This window comes from Notothenia rossii (assembly GCF_949606895.1).
Source record: "Notothenia rossii genome assembly, contig: scaffold_659, whole genome shotgun sequence".
Taxonomy (NCBI): Eukaryota; Metazoa; Chordata; class Actinopteri; order Perciformes; family Nototheniidae; genus Notothenia; species Notothenia rossii.
The window spans coordinates 1-13,219 of NW_027639530.1; the positions used below are offsets into that span (position 1 = coordinate 1).

Below are 13,219 nucleotides of genomic sequence, written 5' to 3' on the forward strand. Positions count from 1 at the left end.
AAGAGAGCAATCGAGATAATGTTTCCACGATCAAACAAACAATTCAATGGGGTTGTAAAAAAAAAAACTACTTGATAAGAAACAACTTTCACTTTCTGACCGTAAAGACAGAGTTTGACATGTTTGGTTTGAGTTCTTGGCAACAGTTGGATGTGATTCGTTGATACAGCGCTCTTATAAAGGAGCAGATATGAACATGGTATCTCTTTGAATTCAAAGTCAAAGAGACCATGTGAAAACACAGGAGAGGACTCTTTAAAGTAGAGACACTACATACTGATATACACCTGAACATCAGCAGGAGAGGACTCTTTAAAGTAGAGACACTACATACTGATATACACCTGAACATCAGCAGGAGAGGACTCTTTAAAGTAGAGACACTACATACTGATATACACCTGAACATCAGCAGGAGAGGACTCTTTAAAGTAGAGACACTACATACTGATATACACCTGAACATCAGCAGGAGAGGACTCTTTAAAGTAGAGACACTACGTACTGATATATACCTGAACATCAGCAGGAGAGGACTCTTTAAAGTAGAGACACTACATACTGATATACACCTGAACATCAGCAGGAGAGGACTCTTTAAAGTAGAGACACTACATACTGATATACACCTGAACATCAGCAGGAGAGGACTCTTTAAAGTAGAGACACTACATACTGATATACACCTGAACATCAGCAGGAGAGGACTCTTTAAAGTAGAGACACTACATACTGATATACACCTGAACATCAGCAGGAGAGGACTCTTTAAAGTAGAGACACTACATACTGATATACACCTGAACATCAGCAGGAGAGGACTCTTTAAAGTAGAGACACTACATACTGATATACACCTGAACATCAGCAGGAGAGGACTCTTTAAAGTAGAGACATTACACACTGATATACACCTGAACATCAGCAGGAGAGGACTCTTTAAAGTAGAGACACCACATACTGATATACACCTGAACATCAGCAGGAGAGGACTCTTTAAAGTAGAGACACCACATACTGATATACACCTGAACATCAGCAGGAGAGGACTCTTTAAAGTAGAGACACTACATACTGATATACACCTGAACATCAGCAGGAGAGGACTCTTTAAAGTAGAGACACTACATACTGATATACACCTGAACATCAGCAGGAGAGGACTCTTTAAAGTAGAGACACCACATACTGATATACACCTGAACATCAGCAGGAGAGGACTCTTTAAAGTAGAGACACCACATACTGATATACACCTGAACATCAGCAGGAGAGGACTCTTTAAAGTAGAGACACCACATACTGATATACACCTGAACATCAGCAGGAGAGGACTCTTTAAAGTAGAGACACTACATACTGATATACACCTGAACATCAGCAGGAGAGGACTCTTTAAAGTAGAGACACTACTTACTGATATACACCTGAACATCAGCAGGAGAGGACTCTTTAAAGTAGAGACACTACATACTGATATACACCTGAACATCAGCAGGAGAGGACTCTTTAAAGTAGAGACACTACATACTGATATACACCTGAACATCAGTAGGAGAGGACTCTTTAAAGTAGAGACACTACATACTGATATACACCTGAACATCAGCAGGAGAGAACTCTTTAAAGTAGAGACACTACATACTGATATACACCTGAACATCAGCAGGAGAGGACTCTTTAAAGTAGAGACACTACATACTGATATACACCTGAACATCAGCAGGAGAGGACTCTTTAAAGTAGAGACACTACATACTGATATACACCTGAACATCAGGAGGAGAGGACTCTTTAAAGTAGAGACACTACATACTGATATACATCTGAACATCAGCAGGAGAGGACTCTTTAAAGTAGAGACACTACATACTGATATACACCTGAACATCAGCAGGAGAGGACTCTTTAAAGTAGAGACACTATATACTGATATACACCTGAACAACAGCAGGAGAGGACTCTTTAAAGTAGAGACACTACATACTGATATACACCTGAGCATCAGCAGGAGAGGACTCTTTAAAGTAGAGACACTACATACTGATATACACCTGAACATCAGCAGGAGAGGACTCTTTAAAGTAGAGACACTATATACTGATATACACCTGAACATCAGCAGGAGAGGACTCTTTAAAGTAGAGACACTACATACTGATATACACCTGAACATCAGCAGGAGAGGACTCTTTAAAGTAGAGACACTACTGATATACACCTGAACATCAGCAGGAGAGGACTCTTTAAAGTAGAGACACTACATACTGATATACACCTGAACACCAGCAGGAGAGGACTCTTTAAAGTAGAGACACTACATACTAATATACACCTGAACACCAGCAGGAGAGGACTCTTTAAAGTAGAGACACAGCATGAGAGGATAATATGCAAACATTTGGTGTAAAATTCCACAAATGAAAAGTGACATTTTTGGTGGTAACTGAAAACGGACAAATTGCTCTCGGCTGCTAAACTGTAGAGGCATGTCTGTGCTATAGAACCATTAGCGTAGCATCTCATTTCAATTAGACTCATATAGGGCGGATTGCACGTGATGAAACTTCACGGAGATGTTATTCATCCTCTGTGAACCAATCTGCAGTCGATTATTCAAACATTACTCTCAGATAATGTAAAGAATAATCATCTCTCGAGCATCCATCATAAGAGAGTCAGTACATGTGTGTGTTTCTCACAGACAGAGAGTTGTTGTTGGTCCACTTTAGATGTCCAGGGCTCATTACAGTTCAGGAATGTTAATAAGTCGGAGTGTTTACAGGACGGCAGAGGAACGGCTCTTTCCGACACCACGTTATGAAACACTGTACCAACATCTGCAACATATCATGCATTAGTATGTTATAAAGTGTTGGTTAGCTGTTGTTTTATTGAGCTGTTTCAGTCTCATAGTGATAATATAATAATATGATAAGCCACATATTCACCGGCCAGTTATAATAAACCATAACAGCCAATAAGAGCCGGCTGTTTGTGTGTAATTTAGCTATTACGGTATAATTAAGGCAAGTCAGAGCGTAATGTCTGCAATAACACTTGAGTTGTTAACCTGTGGTTGTTGGCATTGTTTCAAACCGACCAATCACGACAGTTCTCTATTTTTCCAGGGTTCTGATTGGATCTCCGCTGTCGGGCCAGCCAGCCAAACGGACCGGAGACGTTTACAAGTGTCCCGTCGGGAGGGGGGGGAACACGTGTGTGAAACTGGATCTGCCCAGTAAGTGTGTGTGTGTGTGTGTGTGTGTGTGTGTGTGTGTGTGTGTGCGTGTGCGTGTGCGTGTGCGTGTGCGTGTGCGTGTGCGTGTGCGTGTGCGTGCGTGCGTGCGTGCGTGCGTGCGTGCATGCTTTTTTCTGACAACTTTTTACTTTTACTTCTCACATGTTGAACTCAAATACCTGTACTTTCTACTTCTTACATGTAGAACTCAAATACCTGTACTTTCTACTTCTTACATGTAGAACTCAAATACCTGTACTTTCTACTTCTTACATGTTGAACACAAATACCTGTACTTTCTACTTCTTACATGTTGAACCCAAATACCTGTACTTTCTACTTCTTACATGTTGAACACAAATACCTGTACTTTCTACTTCTTACATGTTGAACACAAATACCTGTACTTTCTACTTCTTACATGTTGAACTCAAATACCTGTACTTTCTACTTCTTACATGTTGAACACAAATACCTGTACTTTCTACTTCTCACATTTCCCAAACAGGCTGGTTCCTTTAGTCTGAATGTGTGTTTGGTGGCGTGATCATTATTATTTAGAGTCATTGCGTGCCTATTGATTTGAACACGATCCGTGTATCCATCATTTCCTGGTCTTCTTTAAAGAAGAGGGAACAATGAAAATGTTGTCATGTTGCCGTTGGTCACCATGGAAACATTCATTAGCTAACAATGACATTATTGTTCTATTAATATAAAGGGAGGTCAGGTACTCTTTAAAACAGCTGCTAGTTATGGGTACTTTTTACTGAAGTACATTTCAAAGCCTCTTTACTTTGACTTGAGTAAAGAAGTTTAGTCAGTACTTCTACTTTTAGTATTTTTAAACACGAGTATCTGTGCTTCTACTTGAGTAAAGGATGTGTGGACTTTTGCCATCTCTGGTGTGTTGTAACGATAACTCAATTGATTGATTGATTTGTTTGTCAAAAATAAGGGTGTAAAACAAACAAAAATTCACATTAAATCACTCTATTTCCCAATTCAGAATATCTCTTACGTCAAGTCAAAATCCAATATCGGCCCTACAGTATGTATACTATAGTGAGGTTTAAGAAAGGAGGGGGGGGGGGGACTGAACCAAAAGAGAATTTGTTAGATTTGTCGCAAAATATGACAATTATTTGACTATTTTTCGTTCAATAAAATGTCAGAAAATAGTGAAAAAAGTTAATCCAAGTTTCTCAAAGTCTTTCAAATCTTTTAAAATGTCATGTGTTGTTGGTCCAAAACCCAAAGACACTCTCTTTAATCTGATGTGAGAAACAGATAACAGTGAAAGACCGGAAATCATCATTTATAAGAAGCTCAAAACGGCATTTTGTGTGATTTCTGCATTAAAAGTGTCCGTCTGGTTCGTAAGGGAGGCTTCAGGACAGGAAGACTGAACATAAACACGTTTCTAAATGTTTCATAAACCAATTATATCTTCATTAAACAGATAAACATGACTGTGCTCCCGGTCAGCTGTCTGCAAAGCCTCCCTTAGAGTGTGTGTGTGTGCGTGTGTGTGTGTGTGTGTGTGTGTGTGTGTGTGTGTGTGTGTGTGTGTGTGTGTGTGTGTGTGTGTGTGTGTGTGTGTGTGTGTGTGTGTGTGTGTGTGTGTGTGTGTGTGTGTGTGTGTGTGTGTGTGTGTGTGTGTGTGTGTGTGTGTGTGTGTGTGTGTGTGTTCAGTAACTCTGCTCTCTCACACACACGGGGGCCGTTTCTCAATCTCGAGGAAACTGGCTTCCAAGCCAATATTTCAAGGATGCTACATCATCGAGTGCCGCCGAAGGACTGTTCCAATCTCCAGCATACTTGGAATTCCACCGAGGGCGCGTCCTTGGTTTGGGGGTAATTTCTAGGCTGCACATGGGTAGACTTTGCGTCCTTAAAATCCCCACAATGCTTTGCGCACGGACCAATTTCCCCAAATCTGTGGTGGAAAAAATGTAAGGTGGGGCCTCTCATATGACGCACACCTGCACACTTGCTAGCCTGTTCCACTCTTAGTTTTCCGAATGCCAGGAAGGATTCTTGCCTCGCTTCTGAAGCAAGTGACTCGGAAGACATGTGCTACCAAGCAAGCATCCTCACGATTGAGAAACGGCCGGGGTGTTTCTCAATGTCGAGGAAGGCTGCTCCAGAGCAACTATTTGAAGGATGCTACGTTATCGAGTCCCGCCGAAGGACTGTTCCAATTTCCAGGCTCCTTGGAGGCCTGGCGTCCTTCGTTGTGGGACCTTTCGAGGCTGCACATGTGTATCCTCCGCGGTCTTAAAATCCCCACAATGCTTTGCGCACGGACCAATTTCCAAAATCTTTGGCGGAAATCGCACACATCCCACAGCCTGTTCCACCATTCTTCGTTTTCCGAGGCTAGGAAGGATTCTTGCCTCGCTTCTGAAGGACCTGACTCGGAAGACATGTCCTACCAAGGAAGCGTCCTCGACATTGAGAAACACACCCACACTCTCAGGAATTCATACTTTTCACCACAGCTGTTCTCACCTCGTATTTATCAAGACACAGGAGTTACAGTTTCCCTGCTGATAGTCAATTATCGTCCAGGCTGGGAACATGTCTCCTTCTTCTCTCAGCTGAGGAGAGATAGCGTTTGTTTTAGTCTGAAATGAAGGATAAAGACCAAATCAAGTTCAGTTCAGTCTGGAAAACATCCAGAGGGGAGGATGGAGACTGGCAGCTCGGAGCCAGACGACTCTGCAAACAACTGGAGACATGAGGAGAAAACAGCTGGTCTTTATTTAATGTGACATTCATTTTGGTTTTACGACAGCTGAGCAGACAGAGCCTCATTGTGCCCTTTGTTAGAATATTCAAATGTTTTTATACTATTTAACAGTATGCTAAGAGCTGCGTATCTGTGAGACATGTCAAAACACCCGTGGAAAAATGGAAATAATAAACACTAAATAAACTAATAAAAAAAAAATAATAATAATAAAAAGAAAATATGAAATACAAATAATACATTAATATAAAGGTATCATTATTTAATCAATTGAAGAATAAATACAGCAATAATAAAATAATAATAATAATCATAACACATACAAATAAAATAACAACAAAAAATGTACAGTAATAGTTCAATAATTGATGCAAATAAATAATAATATATGATAATGTAAAATAATAAGAACAAACAATATAAGTTAAATAATTAATACATAAATAATAATAATATTAGCAATAGATATCTTAAGAAATATAAACAAAATATACATTTTAATGAATGAAAACAATTAAATTGAGCGTCTTAAACCATCATACAAAGTTATATGTATCAGTCGTTTAGTTTTATTTCTATACACATTATTGTATTATTGAATAACGGTAAACCAGAGTTTCTCCACCTTTTGATTTCTGCTGACTCATCGCTCTGTTCCCGTGACGACGCCCTCTCTGTCTCCACACTGCGTTTACATTACAGACCATAATGAGCAGAGTTGTGTGGTTTCATGTTGTGATTCCTCATCACTCTTCAGACCCACCAATGGGTGGTTACCAGGACGATTACGTGATGAAATACGGGCGAAAGGGTCCCAACATGTTTACGCTCTGTTAGGAAAATGAAATAAAAATTGACAAACCAGAACATAAACTGTTAGTGTGTGTGTGTGTGTGTGTGTGTGTGTGTGTGTGTGTGTGTGTGTGTGTGTGTGTGTGTGTGTGTGTGTGTGTGTGTGTGTGTGTGTGTGTGTGTGTGTGTGTGTGTGTGTGTGTGTGTGTGTGTGTGTGTGTGTGTGTGTGTGTGTGTGTGTGTGTGTGTGTGTGTGTGTGTGTGTGGGGTAAGTGTGATTTGTTCTGATAGCTATCCAAAGGTCACAGAGGACAGAGTGTGTTTTCTCCTCTGCAGCTTCACGTTCACCAATCATAAGATGCCGCCTCTGACTGAGTGCACGCCATTTGATCAGATCAGGAGCAGCTGATGTTCACAGCGCATTTCTCTAGTGAGAATCTGTTAGTGTGTCCATGAGAGATAACTGAGTGTGGTGAGCTCTCAGCTGATCAGACATACATTAAATACAGAGATGGCAAAAGTACACACGTCATTTACTCAAGTAGAAGTACAGATACTCGTGTTTAAAAATACTCTGGTGAAAGTAGAAGTACTGACTAAACTTCTTTACTCAAGTCAAAGTAAAGAGGCTTTGAAATGTACTTCAGTAAAAAGTACCCATAACTAGCAGCTGTTTTAAAGAGTACCTGACCTCCCTTTATATGAATAGATCAATAATGTCATTGTTAGCTAATGAATGTTTCCATGCTGAACAACGGCAACATGACAACGTTTCCATTGGTCCCTCTTCTTTAGAGAAGACCAGGAAATGATGGATACACGGATCGTGTTCAAATCAATAGGCACGCAATGACTCTAAATAATAATGATCACGCCACCAAACACACATTCAGACTAAAGGAACCAGCCTGTTTGGGAAATGAGAGAAGTAGAAAGTACAGGTATTTGGGTTCAACATGTGAGAAGTAGAAAGTACAGGTATTTGTGTTCAACATGTAAGAAGTAGAAAGTACAGGTATTTGTGTTCAACATGTAAGAAGTAGAAAGTACAGGTATTTGGGTTCAACATGTAAGAAGTAGAAAGTACAGGTATTTGAGTTCAACATGTAAGAAGTAGAAAGTACAGGTATTTGTGTTCAACATGTAAGAAGTAGAAAGTACAGGTATTTGGGTTCAACATGTAAGAAGTAGAAAGTACAGGTATTTGAGTTCAACATGTGAGAAGTAGAAAGTACAGGTATTTGTGTTCAACATGTAAGAAGTAGAAAGTACAGGTATTTGAGTTCAACATGTAAGAAGTAGAAAGTACAGGTATTTGAGTTCAACATGTAAGAAGTAGAAAGTACAGGTATTTGGGTTCAACATGTAAGAAGTAGAAAGTACAGGTATTTGTGTTCAACATGTAAGAAGTAGAAAGTACAGGTATTTGTGTTCAACATGTAAGAAGTAGAAAGTACAGGTATTTGAGTTCAACATGTAAGAAGTAGAAAGTACAGGTATTTGAGTTCAACATGTAAGAAGTAGAAAGTACAGGTATTTGAGTTCAACATGTAAGAAGTAGAAAGTACAGGTATTTGAGTTCAACATGTGAGAAGTAGAAAGTACAGGTATTTGTGTTCAACATGTAAGAAGTAGAAAGTACAGGTATTTGAGTTCAACATGTAAGAAGTAGAAAGTACAGGTATTTGAGTTCAACATGTAAGAAGTAGAAAGTACAGGTATTTGGGTTCAACATGTAAGAAGTAGAAAGTACAGGTATTTGTGTTCAACATGTAAGAAGTAGAAAGTACAGGTATTTGAGTTCAACATGTAAGAAGTAGAAAGTACAGGTATTTGTGTTCAACATGTAAGAAGTAGAAAGTACAGGTATTTGTGTTCAACATGTAAGAAGTAGAAAGTACAGGTATTTGTGTTCAACATGTAAGAAGTAGAAAGTACAGGTATTTGAGTTCAACATGTAAGAAGTAGAAAGTACAGGTATTTGTGTTCAACATGTAAGAAGTAGAAAGTACAGGTATTTGAGTTCAACATGTAAGAAGTAGAAAGTACAGGTATTTGTGTTCAACATGTAAGAAGTAGAAAGTACAGGTATTTGTGTTCAACATGTAAGAAGTAGAAAGTACAGGTATTTGTGTTCAACATGTAAGAAGTAGAAAGTACAGGTATTTGTGTTCAACATGTAAGAAGTAGAAAGTACAGGTATTTGAGTTCAACATGTGAGAAGTAGAAAGTACAGGTATTTGTGTTCAACATGTAAGAAGTAGAAAGTACAGGTATTTGAGTTCAACATGTGAGAAGTAGAAAGTACAGGTATTTGTGTTCAACATGAAAGAAGTAGAAAGTACAGGTATTTGGGTTCAACATGTAAGAAGTAGAAAGTACAGGTATTTGTGTTCAACATGTAAGAAGTAGAAAGTACAGGTATTTGTGTTCAACATGTAAGAAGTAGAAAGTACAGGTATTTGTGTTCAACATGTAAGAAGTAGAAAGTACAGGTATTTGAGTTCAACATGTGAGAAGTAGAAAGTACAGGTATTTGAGTTCAACATGTAAGAAGTAGAAAGTACAGGTATTTGAGTTCAACATGTGAGAAGTAGAAAGTACAGGTATTTGAGTTCAACATGTAAGAAGTAGAAAGTACAGGTATTTGAGTTCAAAATGTAAGAAGTAGAAAGTACAGGTATTTGTGTTCAACATGTGAGAAGTAGAAAGTACAGGTATTTGAGTTCAAAATCTAAGAAGTAGAAAGTACAGGTATTTGAGTTCAACATGTAAGAAGTAGAAAGTACAGATATTTGTGTTCAACATGTAAGAAGTAGAAAGTACAGGTATTTGAGTTCAACATGTAAGAAGTAGAAAGTACAGGTATTTGTGTTCAACATGTAAGAAGTAGAAAGTACAGGTATTTGTGTTCAACATGTAAGAAGTAGAAAGTACAGGTATTTGTGTTCAACATGTAAGAAGTAGAAAGTACAGGTATTTGTGTTCAACATGTAAGATTAGAAAGTACAGGTATTAGTGTTCAACATGTAAGAAGTAGAAAGTACAGGTATTTGAGTTCAACATGTGAGAAGTAGAAAGTACAGGTATTTGTGTTCAACATGTAAGAAGTAGAAAGTACAGGTATTTGTGTTCAAAATGTAAGAAGTCAAAGTAAAAAGTCGTCAGAAAAATAAGTAGTGGAGTAAAGTACTGATTCCAGAAAAATGTACTTAAGTACGGTAACAAAGTATTTGTACTTTACTGCTTCCCACCTCAATAATGACCATGTATAGAGACAGCATGAAGCCATGTTCACACAGAGAGGAAGGAGGAGGCGGTGCTTGAGTCATTAAAGGTCGTTGCACATCACTAACGACTCACAGATCGTCTGAAAAGGACTTTCCTCGTGGGGATTTCTAAAGAGCTCGACTCAGAATTGAAATGGCATGTGAATGAGTTTGTGGGAATATGTGGAAAGTAAATCAGAGCCAAGTTGAAGCTAATTTTAGCCACATGTTGTGATTGCTTAATGATTCAAGTCCTCTATTTCTTCATTTGGTTTCTCAGCTAAACATGTTGTGTTCTGCCTCTTTATTAATCTCCCTGAGCCGCACACTGAGAGGTGAATTAATAAAATGAAATGCTATATTTAACCACGTTATTGCCCGTAAGGAAGCCTCTCTTCCTCTGGGAAAATCCAGAAGAGGAATCCGTCCAGCTGTTCTTTCTCCTTCTGTTTATTCACCCGTATTTTTCTTTCTTTTAGCAAACACAACCATTCCCAACGTACATGAAGTGAAGGAGAACATGACCATGGGAAGCACGCTGCTGACCAATCCCAGCGGAGGATTTCTGGTGAGCGGAAGTTCCTCTTACAGTACATTTTCCAAACTAATACACACACACACACTGAACTCTGCAGCGAGTGTGTGTTCACTTACTCTCTGTGGGATTCTGCGTGTCCTGGGAATGAATCGCTGCAGACATGTACAGAATGCATGATGTGAGAGGTGGTGACGGGACACTTTGATTTATGGATATGAACTCCAGTAAACTTGTGCATGATTAAGAAATTGGCAGGTTGTTAAAATTACTATATATAAATATATTTATGCAACATGAAGTTAATGTTATGTTGGACTGAGAGGAAATATCCTGCACAGCAGCAACACTTTTTAACGCTTAATATGAATGTTAAAAAAAGGGTTACGGTGTTTGAAGGCTCAAATTCAACAGCTGTTAGTCAATCTAAGCATCAAAAGTGACAGTGAGTGAAAAGGTGATAAGGGGATTGTTGAGCAAGCATATAAGGGGTGTATAGAGAGGCGAAGTCCCGCCCCCATCTACTTCCGACCCATGGGACCTTATTTCGGAAAAATTATGTATTGAAGTCAATGGAGAGAAAACGTATCTTTCGATCCCGTTTGAATTGTGCCACGAATTACACATATGATGTTTGTCAATCTTAAAAAAATAATTTCCAGGTCAAAAAACTCACAGTTTGTTGTAAAACTGTTGAAATATAAGACTATGAAAAATACGCAACTAGAAAGACTACAAATCCCAGAGTCCCGGTCCCGCATGCTGGCTCTAATGAACCGACTAACTCCCCTTGTGTGTATGTACAGCTCTCAACATGCCCAGACTTGGAGTGATTTTCACCTCTTTTAATACTTTCCGCCTCATTCTGCACGAAAGAAGTGAAATGTGCCAACGTGACGGCCGTCTTGGTGTGTGGTGCGAGATGGGAGATGTAGTTCATTGAACGGTTTCACACGAAGTGTAACTTCACAGTTTTACGACACATTTGAATTTTTTTGACTTCCAAAATTATCTTTTAAATTGACAAACATCATATGTGTAATTCGTGGCAAAATTCAAACTGGATCGAAAGATAATCTTTCTCTCGCCATTGACTTCAATACATACTTTTTCAGAAATAAGGCCCCCGGAAAGGGAGGGACTTCGCCTCTATATAGCAACAGAAATCTCACGCATGTACTGTATGACATTTTTTTTAAATATTCTCTGAGAAGTTGTATTTTTACACCACATGTCTTTCCAGATTATCTCCCTTCTCCAATCCATTTATGTTCAGTTACCATGTCACCATGTTAGCATTTAGCTCAAAACACCACAGAGCATAAGCACCCTTTTTATTTGTCTTCTCCAGTATCCCTCCCACTGTGAGAAATAAAAGGCAAAATCTAAGGAAATGAGGCTTAAAGATTATTAGATGTTATTAAATGTTCCAGTTATTGTTGGTAATTGTATGGCCCTCCTTCCTCGCAGGAAACATTTCCCTCTTCTCGCTCTGAAGAAGTTAGTTCTGGAAAAATCTCAGTTTGAGAATCTCTTCTGTCCTCAGCAGCCTCCTCTCACCCGTGACCTCACACTGTCTGTGTATTATATACTTTCCAACAGTTGTGTCTATGTGTGTGTGTGTGTGTGTGTGTGTGTGTGTGTGTGTGTGTGTGTGTGTGTGTGTGTGTGTGTGTGTGTGTGTGTGTGTGTGTGTGTGTGTGTGTGTGTGTGTGTGTGTGTGTGTGTGTGTGTGTGTGTGTGTGTGTGTGTAGGCCTGTGGTCCTCAGTACGGCTACATGTGTGGGCAGCAGCAGTTCATCTCCGGCGTCTGTGCGAACGTCAGCGACTCGTTCCAGGTCCTCAACTCTTTGGCTCCCGCCGTGCAAGGTACGCTGCCTTTCCTTTAAACAATAAAACACCTTTGAAGGTCACCTGTTGTGCAAAATCCACTTCTTCATGTCTCTTCTACATCAACATGTGTCCCCTCTTCTCCATGTCTCTTCTACATCAACATGTGTCCCCTCTTCTTCATGTCTCTTCTACATCAACATGTGTCCCCTCTTCTCCATGTCTCCTCTACATCAACATGTGTCCCCTCTTCTCCATGTCTCTTCTACATCAACATGTGTCCCCTCTTCTCCATGTCTCTTCTACATCAACATGTGTCCCCTCTTCTTCATGTCTCTTCTACATCAACATGTGTCCCCTCTTCTCCATGTCTCTTCTACATCAACATGTGTCCCCTCTTCTTCATGTCTCTTCCACATCAACATGTGTCCCATCTTCTTCATGTCTCTTCTACATCAACATGTGTCTCCTCTTCTTCATGTCTCTTCTTCATCAACATGTGTCCCCTCTTCTTCATGTCTCTTCTACATCAACATGTGTCCCCTCTTCTTCATGTCTCTTCTACATCAACATCTGTCCCCTCTTCTCCATGTCTCTTCTACATCAACATGTGTCCCCTCTTCTTCATGTCTCTTCCACATCAACATGTGTCCCCTCTTCTTCATGTCTCTTCTACATCAACATGTGTCCCCTCTTCTTCATGTCTCTTCTACATCAACATGTGTCCCCTCTTCTCCATGTCTCTTCTACATCAACATGTGTCCCCTCTTCTCCATGTCTCTTCTACATCAACATGT

The 13,219-nt window shown here is 39.5% G+C and overlaps 1 long non-coding RNA gene across 1 annotated transcript; it reads left to right on the forward strand.

The window, feature by feature from the left end:
• Positions 1–3,130: 3,130 nt before the first annotated feature.
• On the forward strand, positions 3,131–12,518 carry LOC307027708. Its single transcript, XR_013804727.1, has 3 exons — positions 3,131–3,241; positions 10,537–10,625; positions 12,347–12,518. It is a non-coding gene; the product is annotated as an uncharacterized lncRNA (long non-coding RNA).
• Positions 12,519–13,219: the final 701 nt, after the last annotated feature.